General features: G+C 46.5%; 1 protein-coding gene across 2 annotated transcripts in view; it reads left to right on the forward strand.

Annotated features, from left to right (window-relative positions):
- The first annotated feature begins 1169 nt into the window (after positions 1-1169).
- Positions 1170-22876, forward strand: part of IRF2 (interferon regulatory factor 2) — a 109099-nt gene continuing 87392 nt past the window's right edge. The window contains exon 1 of one of the 2 annotated variants that reach the window (XM_084758967.1): positions 1170-1360. The gene's annotated coding sequence lies outside the window, so the exon portion shown is untranslated. Of the gene's footprint in view, positions 1361-2519; positions 2872-22876 lie in introns of those variants that run through there. The other variant, XM_084758968.1, reaches the window with a different exon arrangement.

Below are 22876 nucleotides of genomic sequence, written 5' to 3' on the forward strand. Positions count from 1 at the left end.
AACTACCTTTCAGATGTTTACACACTGTTAGAGTCGGCTAGGGAGGAACTTTCTCTAGGGGGGTAGAGAAGGCTGTTAGAAGGCTGATAAAACTGTAAGCCAGGGAAGAAACATGGAATGTAACCTAGGTGACCAAGGAGGAGGAGGAGGAGGTTCCAAGCGAGCTGGCTTAATACAGCCTATAAGTCAAGAACAGCCGCTGCACCTGTCGTAGGTACCCGATCGTCTTCTTGCATTCTTTCTTATCGCCATTGAACAGCGTGGAAGGCAGCAGCCAGGGATGTCCAGCTAATAAGGAGGTCAGATTTGAACTTGGACCGAAGTTAATTGGCAGCGTTTTAAGCTTTCCCTCCAAGACCAGCCCCAATCAAGGCATCCGAGTTTAAGAAAAACTCAACCTTGCCCATCTCATCTGGCAGGAAGGAACAGGTATGGCACAGGCATGAAGAAACAGTGGAGGGTGACTTACTGGGAAAGGCCTTCCTAATCATCCTAGCTTCCACACAATGCCAGGCTGGCCCTTCAACCGCACCCCTCCCCGGACTCCCCCCAGTAAGAGATCCAATAAAGTAGGGCGCAAGTAATGCCCTCTTTTCAGCCAACTTCCTACATTCCTTTGCAGCGGGCGACTTTCCAAGATGAGTTTTTCTAAGCCGCCAGAGCACAGTGGTTCTGAACACTGAACCCACGGCTCAGGAAGGGTCCCTGGGCTTCCCCGGGCGCCCTCCCGGTCGGTCTCCGCCTTCAGGTAGGGTGCAGAGTCAGGTACCTCCTTCCTTCTCGGCCACTAGTTGGTCGCCAGTTCTCAAGCCTGTGCCTGGCCCGCCACTTCTGAAGCCGGCACGGAGAGCGAAAAGCGAGCGCCGCTCCGCGCGAGCCACACACTCACGCGTTGCCGCTTGTTGCTCCCCGCAGCCGCGACATAGGGAAGTGAAAATGAAATTGACTTTTCTGAGAAATGATGAAAGCCGCGCTGCCCGCCAATGAACAGCGGCGGCGAACTTCCGCACCTCCCGGCTGGCGGCTGGAGCCCTCCCTCTGCCTCCACCTCCGGGTTGCACAAGCTTGAAACAAACACTGGGGAGGAAGGGCGGGGAGGGAGGAGGGCGGAGGGGGAGCGAGGGAGGGAGCGGGGCCGGCAGAGGGCGGGGGTGGGGGGATTTCCAGCCTCGGCTCCTCGCAGTTTCCTCTCCTTGTTTTGCTTTCGATCTGGACTGTTCTCAGGCAAGCCGGGGAGTAACTTTTAGTTTTGCTCCTGCGATTATTCAACTGACGGGCTTTCATTTCCATTTTACACACCCTAACAACATTTACACCTTGCGGGATTGTATTGGTAGCGTGAAAAAAAGCACACTGAGAGGTAACATTTTTTCAAATAATAGTTGTGACTGTGCGTGTGTTTTCTCTCGAGGGCATGTTGATGGGGGACAGGAGGAGCTATGTATGTATGTGCGTCCTGATGCTTTGACACGATGTTTTGCAGACGGAAAATGCCGGGGTTCATAAATATTAATACCGATTTTTGGAGGAAGAGTCGGCGCAGTTATGGATCATCTGATTTTAGGGGAAGCAGGGGTCTGCTGCTGTTGCTGCTGGTGCTGGGGCTGCTGAGGCTGCGAGGAGGAGGAGGAGGAGGTAGAGAGGGAGGAGGAGGTTAGTGGAGGTTTAATTTCACTTTTGGATTTGCAGATGCGATGAGGTGGCTCCATGGACACAGATCTGCTCTGTGATTCTGCGCCCCAGGTGTCGTGCGTTGTGGGTGCAGATCCGCTGGAGTCGGGCCTCATTTAAAATAAGATAGTGTGTTTGTGTGTTTGGTGTGTTTACAGACACTGTCGCCACCAGGTCCGAAGAAGGGAACCGGGTTCTTCTCGGTGCCTAGCGGCCCTTCTCTCCCGGGCAGTCCCCGGTGTAAATAGACTGGCACCCGCGGTCCCCAGATGCCCGTGTCCGGGCAGTGGCCACAGTAAACTTGAAGGGTGCCATAAGGCGGTCCCAGAATGCGCTCGCCCGCAGGGCTCGGGGTCGGGTGACGAGCGTTGGGTGCCAGCGGCCACTCGGGCCGGGCGGGTTCCGCGCGCGGCTGGGCGCGGGCCTGGCCGGCGCGCCCGGCTTCCTGGGGGCTGGGCCGCCGCCACTCGCCAGGGACGTCGCGTCCTCCTGCCCGCCGGCCAGGGCTGGCCTGGCCTCCGGGCTTTGTCACTGCACTTGTCCCAGCGCACTAGGCGCCAGGGAGGCGCGTCCTGGGAGGGCTCCGAGCGCAGGGGTCAACCACTCCGGCGCGGCCTAGCTGAGAGCGCCTCCGGGTCCCTGCGGGCGCCCCCGGGCCGGCCTGGCGCGCTGGGCCCGACCCGCCTTGGCTACGGAGCGGGCGAGGTGTGGGGGCGGGGAGCCTCCAGGGACGGAGCGGCGCCCCGCGGGCGGGCAGAGGGGGACTGTCGAGCCCTGGGGGGTCTCGGGGACGCTGTGGGGAGATCCGAGTGCCCGCCCCGTGCCCTCCGACCCGCTCTGGGAGCCTGGTGACATTCGCCCGCCGGCCGAACATGGTTGGTGCAGGGCGGCAGCCACCACTTCCTCTCCGCCCCGCCGGCCCGGTTCTCTGGGCGAGCGATGCCGGCCGCGGCCAATCGCGGTGCCCGGTTAGTCCCCGCCGCCCGGCCTTGGGGGCCGGCGCCCCTGAGCAGCCCGGGAAGCCTTCGCGAGAGCGCAGGGCCCGGGCGCGGCTCCCCGGACCCCCGGCTCCTCGGACGCCGTCCTCTGGGCCCCAGGTCTGCGACCGTTTGCCACCCTCAACCCTTCGCCCCTTAGGAGCAGGAAAGGGAAGGAGGCTGGCAGCCTAAGCCGCGAGCCAGGACTGTGCTCGGGCACCAGGTGAGACGCCCGGATCAGTTGGTGGTGGTCGGCTGGAAATTAGACCCCCGGGATTGGTAGTCGAGGTTGTCACTTGTCTGCGGGCCGGTTTGGGGACATGCTCCCAGTCGTCCCCTTCTCCCTCCGGTGTGGGCACTCCTTGTCCTTGGTCGTGTCTGTGCCAGGGAGGCAAGGTGTTGTCTGTGTTAGTTTTCTGTCACTGACCTCCCTGTGCCTGGGACTCCGGAGTGCTTTGATGAATGGTTCCGGAGGGTTGGAGGATAGTTACATCTCCTGTTGTGCATAAAGTCATTTATTAGTTGTTTTCTTTTTCTTTTTTCACATCGACTAACTGCAAGAGGCATTTGAAGTTAGCAGTCTGCACTTCTGGCGCTTAAGGGCAGGTGCAGGGACGGGTCTGTTAGCCTACTGTTTACAGAAGGTGGATAGGAGACAGATGTACACTTGCCTGGACCAGGCAGGGTCCCAGAGGTCGCCCTGTTTAACTTAATCACTCGCACAAGTTCACGATTACGATTCTATGATTTGTCTCCACTCTCATTCTTTTTCTGTTGGTGTGTGTGTGTGTGTGTGTGTGTGTGTGTGTGTGTGTGTGTAAAATAGAAACCAGTAAAGTCTTGGAATTTGGCTTTTTCTAAGGTGGCTTCAAGCAAATGGAATATTTAGGGCTTGAGTTGGCATCTCTAAGGGGTAAGATTGGAACACTTATTGATTGATGGGGCAAAGTCCGGAATTTCACTGTAATTGGTGAATGATTATAATTTACAGCTTAGCTTGTTGTGTAAGAAGTTAGATTTTGGCCCGCACTTAGATCCAAGAGATTTTGTCTGTTACGATTTGTTACTGCTTCTTAAAATTAAACATTTACATATTTCAGTCTCAATGAGTTGTCTTTTTATTTTTTTCTGGTTGTCCTTCAAAAGTTAGGAAGAGTTCCACATGTTTCAGACTGACTTACCTGTAAAAATGTCATCTTTATGGGGAAAAAAATTGAGGGCTTGTAATCAACTTGGAAGCAAATTAAGGAGCAATTGTCCTAAAGTCCCGAACGCCCTTTGAACTATGGCCACACTTTTTCCCTACCCCGCCTTCTGAGATACTCATTAAGCAAATATTTAATATACCAGAGCTAGTGAAAGCTGTTTGCCTGTAGGAGTGGAAGACTTGAAACTTTGGTTATTCAACATTTGATATACATCGATTTCCTCATATACCCAAGAGAACTGCCCTTTTAATCTCAGTTTTATTTAGTAAAAACTGTAGTTTTCTCCAGCATTTTCACTTCATTTTTTTTTTTAAGCAAACAGACTACTGAACTGTACATGGGTATCTCATCATGGGTCCCTTATCTGCCTTCTACCATATGGGCTCATGGCAATCTAGAGAACTTATTTATATATTTGACAAATATTTGTGGGACATGAACTACCAGACTCAGTGGTAGGCTGTGTGGATTCAACAAGAACCAAGAAAGGCAGCCTTTTTAGGTTTATACAAAGGTTGCATTCTAGCTGCGAGCTGACAACAACCAAAAATAAATACAGTAATTACCTTTGGGGGTTAGTCTAAGGAAGGTAATAATATATTATACTTACAGGGCTGCCTTGGGAACAGTTGTGTGATACTGTGTATGAAAGAGCATTGTGTAAAATATAGCAACCCACAAATGTGTCACACATTAACTTTATAAATCTTTTAGATTATTGTTAGAAAAAAAAAAAGAGGTGAAGTGTCCAGGCACATACCTCTAACCCCAGCATTAGGGAGGCTGAGGCAGGAGAATTGTGACTTCAAATTCAGATACAGACTGAGCTCCTGTCTTTAAAATAAAAGTGGGGAAATCACAATTAGGATTATGTACTTCTGAGGGTACATAAATAATGACAAAGAATTATGTCCTGGATAACCATTATATAGAAAGTATGAAGAAAATATTAACAGTGAAATGTGTGAATGAATATTGTGTGTGTGTGTGTGTGTGTGCGCGCGCACACGCGCGATAGGAGAAAAGTTAAGTGGTTTCCATGGAGACCAAGTGATATGGGAATAACTGGTTTGGATGAGTGTTTCCCCCCAGTTTATTTATATATTAATTAAATTACTTTATTGTAATAAGCTCACGCATAAAAACATCATACAACTAGGTTAAGGGTACCCACTCAAACACTTGCTCAGTCGCAAACTCTGTGCGTCTCTGTGACCTTCTGTGCGCTTAGAATGGCCTTCTTGAAGTCATGGAGTGTCACTTGGGGGTTTACGCTTTGCTATTAATTGCATTTTTTTTAAAAAATGCCCTTACCTGCCACTAAAATGAAAACCTATAACAGGGTTGAAACTAGAAACAGGGTTGGCTTGATATCCTCTTTCATGAGTCAGGGCTCCTGTGCCTCCATCCTGTCCTTCCCCGTCACCTAATACTGCCATCCCTTGGCCACGCTTGCAGCTGTGCACACACACATGTATTACAGGCTAGGGTCTGAGTATGAGAGACAACATGTTTCCCCTTTTTGTAGTAGAATACACAGGTGGCAGTGTGTGTGGGCCTGACCTTTCTTCGCCATTGTGTCAGACTGGTTAAGTTATTGCTATTAGAGACATGGCTCAGCTCTATGCTGTATTCTATTGCATCCCCATGGAAGCGACTTGGCTGCCCTGCGTTTACTGACTGCCGGAGTGCTCAACGCTCTATATGTAAAGATGATATGACATCACAGGTGAAAAGAAGCACCAACAGTACATATTTATAATGCATGTAAAGTACACACTACCGTGCACAGATAGATTGCTGTAAAATAACAAGAGATATTAATGGTAAAGCCAATTATTTTCGTCTGTATGGCACTCCACATTCTCTCCTGAACAGGGGCACGAGATGAGCAGGACTTTCTACCTTGCTCTGCCTCATCCATGGCCTACTCTCTGACTTGCATGGATTAACATTTAGTTAAGAATACCAGTTCAATGTGTAATGGCCTAAGCTGAGTAGGTGTGTTAGCTGGCGGAGATGGTAGCTAAGGACGTTTGATCAGGCATTGATTTAGCCCCAAAAGAATAATAAATTATATCTAAGTCTCAGATTTAAACCCGAAGCCATTATTTTAAGATAAAATACCAAGGAAAACACTACCCAGAAAAGCACACACCTCAGGCAGCTGACACCCGACTGCGGCCATGTTGTGAAAAGTCCTCAGACTGTCTTTGAATTCTGAGCAAGCAGCAGGCTTATGATTGCCTGCTTTCGACCGTCTGGGAGCCCTTTAACTCGATCTGGCCACTGACAAGATTCCTCTTAGGACAGAGTCTCTGAAACAAAGTATGTTCATTTAGGAAGCCCTCGTGTGACATCTTTTTCACTACTTAGATACCTGTGGCTTCCAGTCAGAACTCCTGGCCAACTTGAAAAAAAGCTATTCTCCTCAAGTCTAGTCAGTCTCATTCTAACCCAAACCTAGGGAAACCCACGCACTGGCCTCCTGGGCATGTCTGTGTTGAACTTTCAGGCTTGAGGTTCTGGAACCAGCTGAGGCCCTTCCCTCAGAACATCCAGCACCTCATAACACTGCTTCAGGTGAGTAGCTAAAGATGTGGTCATCCACAAACATATTCACTTATTAAACATTTGTGGACAGCTGGCCGTGCACAAGGATTTGTGTATGGTGAATGGGCTCAGAAGTCTAGAAGTCACCACACACACACACACACACACACACACACACACACACACGTGCCCTGAGAGCATGCTACTGTCACTAAGCTACACCCCACGCCTTGGAGTTGACTTTTATATCTTTTATACATTCTTTTAGTAACTTCCCCTTTTGGGACCTTAATCCCATAAAATACAAGCAGATAGTTCTGCAGTCCTTAGGGGACCAGGCAGTACATTTGTTTATTATTAAATCACCAGGGGAAAGGAACATTTAGAAAGCGTCCGGGGTTCTTTAGATTTGAGGCTGACTACATTCCTCGTGTCTAAATCCTTTTGATTTGAGACTGGCTACAATCTATAGTGTTATAATACTTTACAGTATATCTCCTTTTCTCTCCCTTATGAGCCTCTTGTTCCCTAGAGTGTGCCAGGCCCTTCACTCTAGCCTCCCTCGATTGCATGGTCAGGGACCAGGTACAGAAGCACTCCCTATTCAAGGGTCTCTTCCCAGGGTAAGTCTTTGCTCTGGGCCTTGGCTTAGGGGCTATGCCAAGCAAACAGCAATGGAAAGCCATTTGCTTCTACAGTTTACGTATTGCTTTGAATAGAGCTTCCCTGTGTTGGTGCTGTCTATGTTGGCCTTAGCATGCCAAAAGCGGTATTCACATCATGGTTTTTGACTCTGACTTTTCCATTTTAGAGTCAAGGCAGACTGTGGCACAGTGTTGTCTCCTTGTGTAAGAATGTCATAGATAGTTCTGACATAGTTATGGGTTATTTTTCCTGACTTGTTTTGTTTCTGTTCTGGTTTATACTTCCTTTTATGAGCTCTGATAAGCCAGAAAGAACTAGAGTTGAGCAAAGAGAAGTGTGGAGACACACAGGAGAAATAATAGGTCCTTGAGTGAACTTCCCAAGCATTTTTTTTAAATGCTGAGAGCACAACCAATGTGGTTGAACAGAAATCTTAGTTTAGAATTTTGTATGATAAAAGCCTGTCCAGTTTTCATTAAGCACAATTTATTTGAGTGATAAGCACTTCCCATGTCATTTCCCTAAATAATTTATTTTCAAATGTACGTATGCATCTACTGTTGTTTTTGTAACAGTGTCTGGTGTTCACGCCTTGGATGACCAAAGGAAAGCGAACCTACACTTTAATTTGTCCTTAGTGAGCTTATACCTGTCAGGTTCAGGGACAGTCGGTTTTGGCCCTGTGAGCTTCAAAAATCCTTGACTTACTCCGTACTCCACTTGGGTGACATTTTGAAGGAAGAAGGAGCTGCATACAAATTGCATTGTTTCAGCCAATATCAGGTATTTTAAATTTTGCTCTCGCTATCCTAGATCTGTTGAAGGTGACAGCAAGAACAGGGATGAGAAGAGAGTGTCCTAACACCTCAGTAGGGTGTTGGTAGGGTGGTGGGGTAGGGACTAGGGAGGGTACGGCAGAGGGAGAGTTGGAGAGAGAGAGGAGAAGGAGAAAAGCTAAAACTGGGTTCTTGGTACAGGAAGAGAAGGAAGAGGCAGTTTGGCAGGCAGACGTCCTCTCTATGTCCTGCCACATCTGGCTTGGATGGTTACCATTTATTTTTATTTCATATGTATGACTGATTTTCCTGCACGTATGTCTGTGTGCCATGTGCATGCCTGGTGCCTGTAGAGGCCAGACAAGGGTGCCAGATCCCCTGGAACTGGAGTTACAGATGGTTGTGAGTCTCCGTGTGGTTCCTGGGAACTGAACATGGCTTTTCTGGAAGAGTGCCAAACATTCTTTTTTTTTTTTTTTTTTTTGGTTTTTCGAGACAGGGTTTCTCTATGCAGCCCTGGCTGTCCTGGACTCACTTTGTAGACCAAGCTGGCCCCTCGAACTCACAGTGATCCACCTGTCTCTGCCCCCCAAGTGCTGGGATTAAAGGCATTCGCCACCACGCACAGCTGCGTCAGACATTCTTAACCACTGAGCTTGACGCTCTTCCACAGGTCACCCACTGTTGGGAAACCTACTGTAACAAGCTGTAGTTGAGGCTTTACACAGAGAGGAATTTTTCCGGTGTTGCACTTGGTGGTATATGCTTACAGTGGTAAAAATGTTAACTGTTCAAGCCAGGCAGTCACAGTGATGCAAGCTGGAGGTCCTAACACAAGAGAAACTGAGGCAGGAAGGAGTGCTGAAAAATTGAGGTGGTCCTGCATAGTGAGCGCAAGGCTAGCTTGAATCTGCCATGATACTTTGTTTTCAAAGCAAACAAACCTCAATCAAACAAGAGTTAAACTTTCTCTTCCATTAACAGTACTTCTAGGAACCTATTTCCTTGAGGTGACTACAGGTTAGAACCAGGATTCATGTATAAGGAAGGATGTTTATTGACTTGGACTTCACTATATAGAAGACTAGCAGCCCTTTGAATATCTAACAAGAAAAACACATGTAAATTATGGTATATCTGGAAAATAGGTAGTTTAAAAAATTCATCCCTTTGAATAGTGTTTATTCAAATATTTACCACATCTTGGCTGGCCGGGAGAAGAGGATATTAGATTATGCCTCCACTCTCATTTTTTAAATCGTGTGTATTTTGTTTATGCAATATTAAAAATGCTCAAAGGAAACAGTTTGATAGTAGGATTGTATTTGATTTTTTAAAAAAATGCCCACTGAGACACTTTGTATTTATTTTCCAAATTTGAATCAACCGTAGTTACCCTCATACCTAGAGAGATGCTCTCAAGACACTGCTCCTGTGTCTCCACTGATCCATCTCTAGCAAGTGTGAGATTAGAAAAAGGAAATTAGGCCAGGCGGTGGTGGTGGCAGGTTCTCTGTGAGCGCTAGGCCAGCATGATCTACAGAGCAAGTTCCAGGGCAGCCAGGGCAGCATGGAGAAACCCCAGCTCAACCCCCCCCCACCCCCCCACACCCTCACAAAAAATAGAAAGAAAAAAGAAATTGGATGTTACTAAGGATGCTACAAATAGACTTAGCCAGCTTGCAGCTCACTTGGCTTCCTTGTGCAGATCCAGGCTCTAGAACTGGGCTCTCCTAGCCAAGGCTGGGAGACACCATTGCCTTATTATGCCAAGAATTAGTAATGGTCTAAGATGTTACCCCACTGGACACTTCTGCCTTCTGTGATCGTAAATACCCTAGAAACATGTAACACTGGAGCAGGAGATGAGACTTACTCATTGATATTTACAAGCAAGTCCACAAAAGGATCATTGCAGTGTTGGTCCACCACACCTAGACCTGATGGATCGCAGTGGGGGCATTTCATTCTATAGAGAAACTGTTCCTTTCTCCTCCTTATAGGGAGGAAGAGGGAGGGAGGAAAGGAGGGAAGGAGGGAGGGAGAGGAGAGAGAGAGAGATGCAGAGAGAGAACTTTAGCTCCTTTGAGATGAGTGGAAAGGATTCAGGGTTCTTCTGACACATAAGAGACTGTGATGTGTTCCCTGTTTGTCCCCTATCCTCTATCCTGCTTGGGCAGATAGGGGGTCCTCTTAGCTTTAGCAACTCGGGACCCTGATTAAGCAAGAGGTCTGGACCAGGCTGCATTATTTGATCCTGTTGAGGAGATAAGAAGAGCAGTTAATTTTTTTTTTCTGAGACAGGGTCTCTCTGTGTAGCCTTGGCTGTCCTGGACTCACTTTGTAGACCAGGCTGGCCTCAAACTCACAGCGACCCGCCTGCCTCTGCCTCCCGAGTGCTGGGACTAAAGGCATGTGCCAACTCTGCCCGGCTGAAGAGCAGTTAATTTAGACTGATGGCCACATGTCTAAGTCTTGGGGCGTATGCAAAGGAAGAGGTCTAGTGAACACCCCCTCCCTTTACATCCTATACCTTCCCGGTTGACTTCATGTCAGATCTGTTCTCTCGGTCTCAGGAGGGTGGGGAAGTTTTCAGGAGTCCTAAACAATCCAAGGGCACTGTGCTCCCTCTATACCCGCTTTGCAGATCTCCTCATGGACAGTCACTTAGGAAGGCGTAGTCACACTGTGAGCTCGGAGTTTTCAAAATGGAGGAAGACTCCACCTGCCTGATTTTTATCTGACGAAATATTAGAATAGTTTCACTCCAGTTATGAGCACAGACTTATTTTACGATTGTGCTGAAGCTAAGGTTGGGTGCATCGGTTACTAGTCCAGAGACTGAAGGACAAGGCCAAATGTGGGCGGGATTAACAAGGAGGACACTGTTCAGTACAAGTACAGTGTGAGCCACCTGCTTATATCTTGTTCTTAGTGTCTGTATCGAAAAGCAAAAGAAACAGGTGAGATTAGTAATACAACTTGTTTAACTCATCCCTTCCCAATCATTATCATTTTAATATCATTGGTGTAAAAGCAATGTTGGTTTACATCCCTTTTACGTGGGAAGTCTTTAAAGCCCACTGTGTTGTTTTTGTCTTATCTCTACCTACCAACATTCTGCGTGCTCAGTAGGCACACAGGTCTAGCAGCTACCATATTAGATAGTACAGCAGATGAAAGGTGCCAAGAGATGTGCCTGGAAGGTGCTCAGTTGGTCCAGCACCTGCAGCACCAGCCTGAGGACCAGAGACTGATCCCCAGCACCACATAAAGGCTAGGCCTCGTGGTCCACATTAGTAATCCCAGGACAGGAGGGGTTGCCAGGGACAGCCCTTGTATCAAAAACGGTAGACTGTACTAGAGGAGTGATGATGAGGTTATCCCCTGATATGCGCGCACACACACACACACACACACACACACACACACACACACACACACACCCCTATACACACATACACAGTCACACACATCCATATACACATCCACACACGTGTGCGCACACAACCCCCAAACATAATCCATTCACACACATATATCCACACACATGTGCGTGCACAACCACATACCCACACACAATCCATCCACACATCCACATCCCTTCACAAAAATACCCCCCCCCCCACACACACACACAGAGAGAGAGAGAGAGAGAGAGAGAGAGAGAGAGAGAGAGAGAGAGAGATCTGTTGACACTTTTAATGCAAGAAATGGAGCCTAAAAGGACCAAAGGAAGTCTTCTATTTTGACCAGAATCTCATGACGCTCCTTTGGCCTCTCATCATAAGCCTTACCTGATATTTTTTCAGTCTGAAAACAATAAATTTTCTGAATGCCCACAAATGCAGTGTGCAGCCCGCAGTATTCCTATGGCCACGAGTTGTGTGTATACCTGAGTGTTTGTGGGCCTCTCGGCGTGCTGTGAAAAGCTTTGGTTATTCGGACCTTTTTATTTCCCTCGCCTCCATGGCATGCTATTTGAGAGCCTGGATCCTGTCTTTCTTTGCATTCCTCGTGGGTACTTGATACGCTGTAAGAACTAGATAAATATTTGTTGCTTTGATTCTCAGTTGAAGGCAGAGGTTAGCTCAGAAAGCCGAAATTCAGCTCAGAAGGGCTTGCCTAGGTCTGTTTTGTTTTGGAAACCTACTGGTACATGCATCTGGCACATAGGCATGCAGTCTTGTCACTTAGCAAGGGGACTTGTCACTATATTGAGGAGGTTCAACACCCAGAAGGTGAAAAATTGTTCACCTTTTCTCTTCCATACCGAGACTTGGGAAAGAACCTGACATTTCATTCCCAACAGTGATATTTACACCTTTTTATGAATATAAATCTATTTGGTAGTAAACTGGAATTGGGCTTGGGAGAATTGCTGTCTTCTCCATGGATTAAACTAGCTATGCCTTTGCTATTGCTGTTAACACAGACTTCCGGCCCTTGACCTGTGCAGGGAAATTCTTTTGAAAACCAAGTGCGGTGTTTTACGGCTGCCTTCATTTGTTCTCTTTGACTTTAATTGTCGCGCTGAAGCGCCAGGCCCTTCCACAGAGCTGAGGCAATTTATTTTTACTGAAGCCAACCTAAGAAATGCTTAGGTAGCTTGTCGCTGCAAGATTAAATGTGACCTTCCTGGAATCCTGTTAGCAGGGCCAGCAGCTAGAAAAACAAAGACTAAACCAAAGCGTTCAGCAACAAAATTCCCAGCTGTTCGGCGGGGCAGAACTTTCCTGATTATTCTCTTCCAATAAAAACACAGCAGATTAGCTTTAAGTGAATTCGAGTTGGTTTGGGGATTTGCAACTGTCAGGAGAACAGAAAAATATAATCTTGCTTTAAAATAATAATACAGGAGTCAAGTCTATGTAATGAGTCGTTCTTAGGGGTACTGGGATTTTCCTTGTTTGGGAGAGGGTAACCAACTTCCATGCACGGTTGGCTTCACCTTCCAAGTTAAGGACCTCTTAAATTGGAAGGAAAAACTGTAATAGGGAAGCCAGGCTTGACGCTGTTGTCCCAAGAGCCCGTGTCTAGGGATGTGGGGCAGGGGCACCTGCCACCGTGTGTTCAAGGCTCCCTTTTCTTCTCCGTACTGTAGAATGAAGGTGAAAGCTTGGGGAGCCAAGGAAGGAGGCCCGCGTAGGGACCGTGGATTGACGGCTTCTCCCACTCTGAGGTGTGACGTGCTGATGACACGTGCATTCCGAGTGGCTAAAGAACAGTATAAGAGAGGAGTTGGTAGGAGCAGGCAGCTTTGGGGCATCAAAATATCATTGATTGATTTTGTATTTCTTGGATATCAGTACATCCACAGTTTGGTAGATGGGATCAAGGAAGACGTCCGACAGAAAAGAAGCACCTGTTTTCATCATGCATTGAGTCATTTACTTGGGCGTCGTATGGTGCTGAGAATGGAAGTGACCTAGCTAGGTCACTTCCATTCTCCATATTGAGGAGCTTCATCTACAGCAGGGCCAAGCAGCTAGGCAGCTAAGAGAAGAGTTTTAGCAGCCGCTAGAGATCATCTGCAAGTCCACAGGCCACGTCATGGTTATCTCACCTTGTCGGGGGAAACCACAGTGAGCACGGGGCTGACTTCTGACCAGGTGCATGTATCTCACTAGAAGCAAGATGACTGGTAGATTGTACAACAGGCCTGAAACCATAGACTGTTTTGATGTTACCAGTGTTGTCCCATGGTACCTCCGCATGCAGCTGTGGCCTGGAGTGCTCCTTTCAGGGGCCTGACTTCATTGAGGAAAACTCATATGACTAAATGAGGCTCACTTTAGATGCAGTCACTGCCCTGAATCAATCTCAATCCCTCTTTCTCCCTCCCTCCCTCCCTCCCTCCCTCTCTCCCTCCCTCCGTGTGTGTGTGTGTGTGTGTGTGTGTGTGTGTGTGTCTGTCTGTCTGTCTGTCTGTCTGTCTACAGTGACTACTTTAAGTCACCTGTGTTAAAAATAATTACTGTTCCTCAAAGAGGACTGAAGAAAACCCTGGCAGCAAGTGGTGACTTCATAGATAAATAGCGTGTCTTCTCGTTCTTTCTTTTCTGTTGCAAAATTTAAGACATAAAAATTTGCAGTTCCAATCAGCTTCAAGTGGGCGGTTAGCTCAGTGGCGTTAAGTTCATTTACCGTGTTGCGCAACCATCACCACGAACCATTTCCTGGATTAAGAAGAAGAAAAAAAAATCATCTCAACCGGAAACTCAACTCATATGTAACAGTCACTTCATTTGTCTCAGTCCCCGAAAACCACCATTCTGTTTTCTCAGCGGACTTGACTCTTAATGCTAGTGGACGCATACCACATTTGCCTTTTTGTGTCCGGCACACTTCACTCAGAAGCATGCTGTCTTTGCTCTGGCTTGTGTCAGAATTCATCTTGAGTTTATACTAAAAGATGCTCCCGTATTTTGTTACTCCATTCATCTGGACACTGGTTTTTTGTTTTGTTTTTTTGTTTTTGTTTTTAACCTTTTGGCTCTCGTAAGCAATGCTGTTTTGAATATTGTTGTTAAAAAAATAAAATAAATCTGTTTGAGGAGCTGGGCGTGGTGGGGCCCACCTTTAATCTCAACACTCAGGGAGGCAGTGGCAGGTGGGTTGCTGTGAGTTCGAGGCCAGCCCGCTCTGCATGGTTTGCTATCTCCCCCCGCCCCCCCTGCATCTCCCTTCTAAGACACCCCTCCTTCTCTGTTGGAGCCCTCCCCTTTCCCAAGGGCCTCCCCGAGCCCAGCTCTTCAGCTGTTTCTCTTCTGCCTGCTCTAACCACTTGTCTCACCTTCTCTCCTGAGTAAGCTGCCTGCTCTGTCAGCTGTTAGTACTACAAATGCCACAGTGGTGTGTGAGAAAGCTCCTTTCACCCTATTTGGCCTCTGTCACTTGAAAAGGGACACCTCTCCTGTATGATTTGGGACATTTCTGGCTGATAAGCCTCTCAGTCTGCTTGCGGAAGCCCCAAATTGAAAATCTTGTCACCAGGCACTTAACCCCCACTGCTCCCTCATGGAGCTTCCTTGATTCACCCTAGGAGCTGAAGTAACACAGCCTTCCTTTCTTTCTTTCTTTCTTTCTTTCTTTCTTTCTTTCTTTCTTTCTTTCGTTTTTCAAGACAGGGTTTCTCTGTGGTAACCTTGGCTGTCCTGGACTCCCTCTGTAGACCAGGCTAGCCTCGAACTCACAGAGATCCGCCTCCCGAGTGCTGGTATTAAACGTGTGTTCCACCACTGCCCAGCTCACAGCTGGGCCTCTATGATACTGGAATCCTCTCTCAGATGGAGTTCCTATCTTGACCCGGTCCCTCTGTCACTCACTCCTGTCTGTCTGTCTGTCTGTCTGTCTGTCTGTCTGTCTTCCCACTGCTTCCTTATGCCCTCTGGGACTCTAGCTTCCCGAAAACCTCCTGGGCCTCATAGGACACTTTCTCTTTCCCTCCTTGGACCCAGAGCTTTTGTTAAAGCCTCCTTATCTGACTGTAGATGCCTTGGCCTCGGCACAGCTCCATCAGTGGCTAAAAATTGGCACACTTGATGTGCAGATTCTTCCGTGTAGTAACAGCTCCAGCCACTGCACAAGCAAATGACCCCTCCCCCCAATCTCTCACATCCAAATTTTCTCTGCTCTACGCTTCTGAAAGTCTCTTACTCTCTAAGGTTTTTCTACTTTCCACTCTTAAAAATCTTTTATCTCTACAATTTCTTTTTTCTTTGATCTAAAAAAAAATCTTTTAAGACTATATTGTGAACTGTCTTAGGATTTGTAAGTTCATAGGATATGATTAAAAATACGAAATGAAATTTGTCTTAAACTTATAACAAAAGGCTCATAGTTAAAAATGTATGCAAAAGCAGTCTTTATTTGCTACAACTCTTAATTAGTTAATTTGTAACTTGGATTCATCTCTTGTTTAAAAAATAGATCTACTAGGAAAACAGATTTTAAATAGCATTCATGTGGCTCGCCTCCATCTTGGCTGATGACCTCATCGAGATGGGAGCAACTATGCGGGTAGCAGTCATCTTTACTAAGGTTAAAAGAGGACGTGCCATGCAACGTCACCAGTGTCTCTCTTAAGATGACCATGTGATAGAAACCAACAAGGCAACACTTATAAAATGTCCTAGTCCCTCTGTTATTTATTGTGCCTTCTTGTAGACTAAGGCAGCAAGAGGAGGTCTCCAGAATATCTTGGATTAGGGTAGATCTTTCTTTCTTTCTTTCTTTCTTTCTTTCTTTCTTTCTTTCTTTCTTTCTTTCTTTCTTTCTTTCTGTTTGTTTTTGAGACAGAGTTTCCCTGGACTCCCTTTATATACCAGGCTGGCTTCGAACTCACAGAGATCTGCCTGCCTCTGCCTCCCTGGGTGCTGGGATTAAAGGTGTGTGCCACCATGCCCAGCTCTAGGATGGATTTTTCTATGATGATAAATCCTCAAGTTTATAAAGATATTCTCAATTTAATAGAAACTGACTTAGAGATATATGCCTAAAAGTTATTCTTTTACTAACTATTCCAAACCAGGATTTTATAAAATTTTAGATAAGGAACAACAGACTTGTTGAATAAAGTATGTTTGCTCAAGGTTTATAACTCCTCAAAGTTATAAAGGTATTACCCAGGTTAACAGAAACTGACTGAGAGGGGTATGTTGAACTACTTACTATGTCTTGGCTGATTGCTCAACACCAGACTTCTAAAAATGTTTAGATGAAGGACAACATATGTTAGATAAGAAAGATGTTTGATAAATAAGGTTTATAAATTCTTTTTTTCCTTTATTAATTTATACTTGTTACATCTCAATGGTTATCCCATCCCTTGTATCCTCCCATTCTTCCCTCCCTCCTCTTTTCCCCTTATTCCCCTCCTCTATGACTGTTCCTGAGTGGAGAGTGGGATGTTACTTTCTCACATACTCTGGTGCCTCACCTTTGACCATGTCCCCTGGAGGGGGAGACCTGGTGGCACTCAGAGGTTTATAAATTCTTAAGGTCTACCCAGGCTAATAGTCACTTTCTTAAGGCTCTACGTATAGCCTCTTTGTCTTTGCTAACTTTGTTAAGCTTTAGCTATCAGGATACATTGAGTCATCCAAGAAACTATGATATTCTGTATTGGTGCACTAAGAAATAATCAGAAAAGTAACATTTCCAGTCGCAGTGAGAACTTTCTTTCTGGTCTGGTAAAGTTCCCAGTTTGTGTATGGACTGAATTTATGGTTTAAAGTTTCATTTTGATGTTAAAGGATCTTCAATGAAATCTTCAACTCAAATTTTAAGAATCAAACTTAAGTGGGGATAAAGCTTTTAAAAGCCTAATTTTGTAAAATTTATTAACTTGTTGAAAACTCTTAAAGATAATTAAGACATGCAAGTTAATGCTCAGTCACCTTATAAATGTTTAAATTCTTCAATGTGCTCAGAAATATGTTCACACTCAGGCTAAGTACAAATGTAATTCATTGGCAGCAGCAAGCTTTATTTAGCTTCCTGTATGTGTTTTCAAGGTCCAGCCTAAATAAAACAAGTAACTAAAGCCAATGTGTGTTTAAAGTCAGGTATACTTAATAGATAATGGTCCTCGGGCTCTTCAGAGATCTGCTGAATGTGGCATTTAACGTGTTTAATGTAAAAAGAACCTGCCATGGCAGACAGAAATGCTAACTCCTAGTGATGACACTAAGGTCTCTAAAGAAGATGACGGGGCAGAGAAGACTCCACCTGGACGTGGTAATACTAACCACTGGACCTAGAGCTGCCCCATGCCTTACCCTAACCACTGCACCTAGAGCTGCCCCATGCCTCACCCTGACCACTGGACCTAGAGCTGCCCCATGCCTCACCCTGACCACTGGACCTAGAGCTGCCCCATGCCTTACCCTAGCCATTGCACCTAGAGCTGTCCCATGCCTCACCCTGACCACTGGACCTAGAGCTGCCCCATGCCTCACCCTAGCCACTGGACCTAGAGCTGCCCCATGCCTCACCCTGACCACTGGACCTAGAGCTGCCCCATGCCTCACCTGCTGCCTGGCCTCTACCCAAACTGTAGACAGTGTTGGCTTGAGAGCTCCACTCTTCCTTACCAATGTAGGTCAGTTTTCCCAAGTTCCTCCTTCACAGGAAAATCTCTGACCTTCTGGGGCCGGCAGCCCAAGGCCTATGTTGTCCAGTGTGGCAGCTAAAGACCAACCTCTGCCCCTAACAAAACCATCTAGAAGCCTAAGGTGGCTTGCTGGTAAGTCTCTGTCATATTAATTGATATGTAGACCATAAGGATTATACTTCCTGCTACAATTTATTCATCTCAGATCTCTGATGGTGTTGACTGCTATCTAGATTTTATCAGTTTAACAGCAGCAAACAAAAAAGCTCCTCCCCCCAAGAATGCCGCCGCCTTGGTCAGTTTATTTTATATGAATGATCAGGCCTCAGGAAAATCTAACCTTTTGTTAGAGGTACTAGGTCTGATGCTACAAGAGGCAGACGCAGACATAGTTTACCTCGCTGGAAGGCTTCACACAGAAGAAGATAAACTCACAAAACAGGCTTCGATGTAACTTTTTACTATTTATTTAAAGGAACTTGATTTGCCATGACTGCGCGCTTAGTCATGAACCACCTGTGTCTCATGGTAAATGACTGAATAGAAAGAAAAGATTTAACGTTTAGTGTAAATTGCGAGGGTCTAAGAAAGCAACTCAAGGTATGTAAGTGCAAGTTCTAAAGGTCCGAGGATGTGAAAGCTTAAGTAAGTTGTGAGGGCCTAAGAAGGCGATTTAAGGTGTGCTAATGCAGGTTGTTAAGGTCCAAGGAAGTGATTTAAGGTATGTGAAAAATGAGAAATGTTTCCAATTTCTCTCCTCCCTATTCTACTGTTGTATTAAGACTCCAGAAACTCAGAGTTTGAACATTAGTCAGTGGGAGTTCCGGTAAAGTACTGCTGCTCTTATCATAATCACAAGCAAAAGTTTACATTTCCTTTGTTGTCTTCTAAGCGTAGATTTAAAATGCTTCTCATTGTGCTGAAAATGTCGCTGTCCAGCCCTGTCTGTCTAGCCCTGTCTGTCCAGCACTGTCTGTCCAGCCCTGTATATCCAGCCCCCTGGACAGCGGAAAGAGAGCTCATGCTTTTAACCCCAAACCAGAGCTTTTGCTATGACTCAAAGGCATGAGCCAACTGTTTTTTCTCCAATGTGGATTTCAGTAGATGCTTATGTGTCTAAAACATTTAACTTAAAACCATTCTTGTAAGCTTCAGGAAGTTGTGACTTGTATTCACCTGTCACATATCAGACAGGTTCCAGATAAGGACTCCTGTCAAGCAACAGCCTCAGTTTCCCCACCTGCCTATTCCTGAAGTAGGATCTCTCTCTCTCTCTCTCCCCCTAGTTTTGTGAATCCTACTCCCAACTACCAGGACCATGGACCTGGAAGTTTCAAATATACACCCAAGGTAAACATTTCCCCCCAAGCTCCTTAATCCTCCCTTCTGTCCCCAGCCTCTATCTGTCCCAGCATGTTTCCGATCAGCTGCAGACTGCTGGCACCAAAGCTGCCTGAAGGTCCCGAGCCCTGTGTGTTCTGCAGAGCCAGGCAGTGAGTGCAATACGTGTCTCCCAGGCTGCACGCCTCTCCCTTCCCAGCCCTGGACCAACATTTCGGCCTTCCTTCCCGGACCCTGACAGTGACCCCCCAGGTACCGAAGGGATTACTTTGCCCCTTATTGTAGTTGTTCCTTATCATCATCAACAAAGAGGCTGGAACGTAAAGTCCCAGCAACCGCTGGACTGGTTTGCACAGTTGCGGTGCCACTTTCATGCAACCACCAGGAGTGCGCACCGGTCCCACAGGCTTTACGTCTTTACCAACATTTGTTACTTTTTAAGGGTTATTTCTTCTTTTAAAATAATTCTAATGGATGTGAGGGATTTCTCATTATGATTTTTGATTTTCAGTTCTGTGGTAACCATGTCGAGGGAGAACGTATTTTCACAATGAGAAATACCTATTCCAACCGGTAGCCGCTGGTTTTTACTCTATTTTAAGTGTGTGTGTGTGTGTGTGTGTGTGTGTGTGTGTTTAAATTGCCTCTTCCTTTCTTCCTTCTCCACCCCAATCCCTTCCAACACCCCAACTTTAGAACACTAGGTAGGAGAGAATGAAGGTTAGAAGGGAAAGGGGGTGGAGTTTTCCTCAGCTACTTCCTGTTGGTTAGGGTTGTTGGGTTCCTCCGGGCAAGTCCAATCTTCGTTTCAGGATATCTGCAACTTTTTTCTCATCAAACTGCACCAACAGCAACCAGGAGCAGCAGTGGGATGGGGGAGGGCTCGAGGGGAAGCACCAGGCTTCTTCTTTCTTGGAGCCCCATCTCTCCTTCTGGGCTCTGACATTTATTCCCTTTCCAGAGTCCTCAGAATCAAAGTATCTGCAGCTGGCAAGGAGCCTCTCTCGGAGCCTGCACGAGGCAAATAGTTTGCTGCTGTGGCTAATCTGAATCAGCCTGTTATCCCACACCTGCGATTAAAACAAAAACATGTTTTACGTAACATAACTGAGCTTTTGATTTTCGGGACAGAGTTTCTCTGTGTAGCCTTGGCTGTCCTGGACTTGCTTTGTGGACCAGGCTGGCCTCGAACTCACAGAGATCCGCCTGCCTCTGCCTCCGGAGTGCTGGGATTAAAGGCGCGTGTCACCGTACCCAGCCATAACTCAGTTTTTAATGACACTAAAACTTTGCACTACACAAACCCTATGCCTGGTTTTAAATTGTTTGTTTCCTGGATGCTCAGTTGTTAGATCAAGTCATTCTCTTGGTAGGCTCCAGATGACAGTAAATATGAACCTCAAACCCTCAAAATCTCTCTCCTACCTCAGCATCCATCCGCAGGTGTGGATTCAATGCACAGTTCCAGAATGAGGCATTTGTCACCTTTCTTACAAGAGCTAAGGCAGATGAAGGCATTGGGTGAAATCTTAATTGTATCATAGGAAATTCATTGTTAGTTGACATTTATGGTCTGCTCAGATTTTCATTCCATTCATTCTTTCTGGAAATTTGCTTTTATTAAATAATATAGCCTGAAAAATATATATAGCCTGGCAAGTTGATGCAGATGATAACTCTGCATTGTATATTGTAAATGTGGGGAAAGATACACTATGGTCTATCTGACACACACAAGGTGGGGTAGTAAAAGAAGCCATAGAACTTTTTATCCATTCTCCCCGCCCCCAGCCACCTTGCTAAGGATATGTATTTATTTTTATTTGTATGTGTCTGCATGTATGTATGTGTGGACTATGTGCCCGCAGTGCCCATAGAGGCCAGAAGTGGGCATCAGACCTCCTGGAAACAGGGTTATGGATGGTTGTGAGCAACTGTGTGGGTGCTAGGAACCAAGCTCTGGTCCTCTGCAAAAGCAGCCTCTGTTCTGAATTGTCATTTTTTTTTTAAGCCAAAGGGGCAACTGCCCCCTGCCAAGAATCCCTAAAATTAGCTCTAAGTTCTGTGAAAACAAATATGACAGTGATGAAATTAAGATGAAGACATCGCTGCAAACAGTTTAAAGAAAACCCTCACTGGAATGAGTCCCCTCGCAGATGCTTGGGAGCAGCTGTGTGCGACAGGCACACTGTGCTGCAAAGATGTAAAGCCGAAGCTTCCCAGCCATATTCCCCAAGATCTTATAGTTTACCGATGGAAGAAGCAGGTAATAGAACCATCTGTGGTGAATTAAAAAAAAGACATATGAGCATCAGAGATGTGTAAAAGTACAAAGCTAAGGGAGGAGAGAGGAAGGAGGCGAGAACTTGGAGTGTGCTTTCTTCACAGCTTCTGGAAGGAGAGAGAGACACTGTCAGCTGGTAACTAATGGGCGAGCAAGGGCGAGGCAATTGTGGTTGAAAGGACATAGAGACTAAAGGAAGACAGGGGAGGCTGTAAATTCCTTACACGGCCGGATCCTGGAGAGCTGTCCAGTGTGGCTGAGCAGATGAGTCAGTCAGCCGGGAATTGTCACAGTCAGTGCGCTGCGCGGTGGCCACATACGTGTGAGTGATGGCATGCATTCCAGTTCCCCAGTTAGGAAAGGTCTTATCTGGGCCGAGAACAAACTTTTTCCTTTTCTCTCTCTCTGTCTCTCTGAACCTGGAATGTGTGAGAAGTGGCAAGAGGGTGTGTGTGTTTGTAGGCCACAGACTTACTTGATGGGCAATGCAGAAAGGACTGGATCCTGGCTGTGATAATAACTAGGCTCTACCTTCAGATTGGTTCCCCTCCCCTCCCCTCCCCTCCTCTCCCTCCCTCTCCCCTCCCCTCCCTCCTTCCCTCCCTCTCTCCCTCCCTCCCTTCCTGACATAGTCATTTGGGTAAAAACCAGAGGCTTTGCACACACAAAGCAAACACCCCCACTGAAGAACACTCCAGCGCGACCGCCTTTTATCTTTCTAAGGGGAAGTAATACAAAGGTGGAAAAATATTTTTTGTACTCTCTTTTGTTTTGAATGGATTCATTAAAAAGTAAAGTGATTGTGAGTAGGTTTATAATATTCAAAGTGAAGAGCAGATAAGGACAGAGTCTCAAATTCGGATGAGAAACGCAGTTGGGAAGCTGAAGGGGCAGTGCTCCCAGGCAAGACCTTAGCAGGGCCGACATGTGTCGGATGGGGCTTCCTTTGCTCCGGCGAGTCATTTGGCCAGTCTTCCCAGCAGTCGTTCTGCATGAGGCTTTCTTCCTAAGTCCACACCATGCCAGGCCATAGAACGGCAGGAGGAACACCTCCTGTGTTCAGGTTTAAACCCTAGCAGACTGGAGGAAGATGCCCCCTACGTTGGCTGTCATGTGGTTGAGACTGTTTCCCATGCATTCCTTCCCCCGCCCCAAGTGTGATGGAGGTAAAAATGGTTTTGCCCTTGACTGTGGTAGAACGCCCAGCTTGATGGGCTGCAGCGAGAGCATTTATTAGCTTATTTGCTGAACTCTTCACTTTAGGAAGAGGAAGATGTGAAGATCTTACTTAGAGGCCTTAGCTG

Source organism: Acomys minous (assembly GCF_964271855.1).
Source record: "Acomys minous genome assembly, chromosome: 15".
Taxonomy (NCBI): Eukaryota; Metazoa; Chordata; class Mammalia; order Rodentia; family Muridae; genus Acomys; species Acomys minous.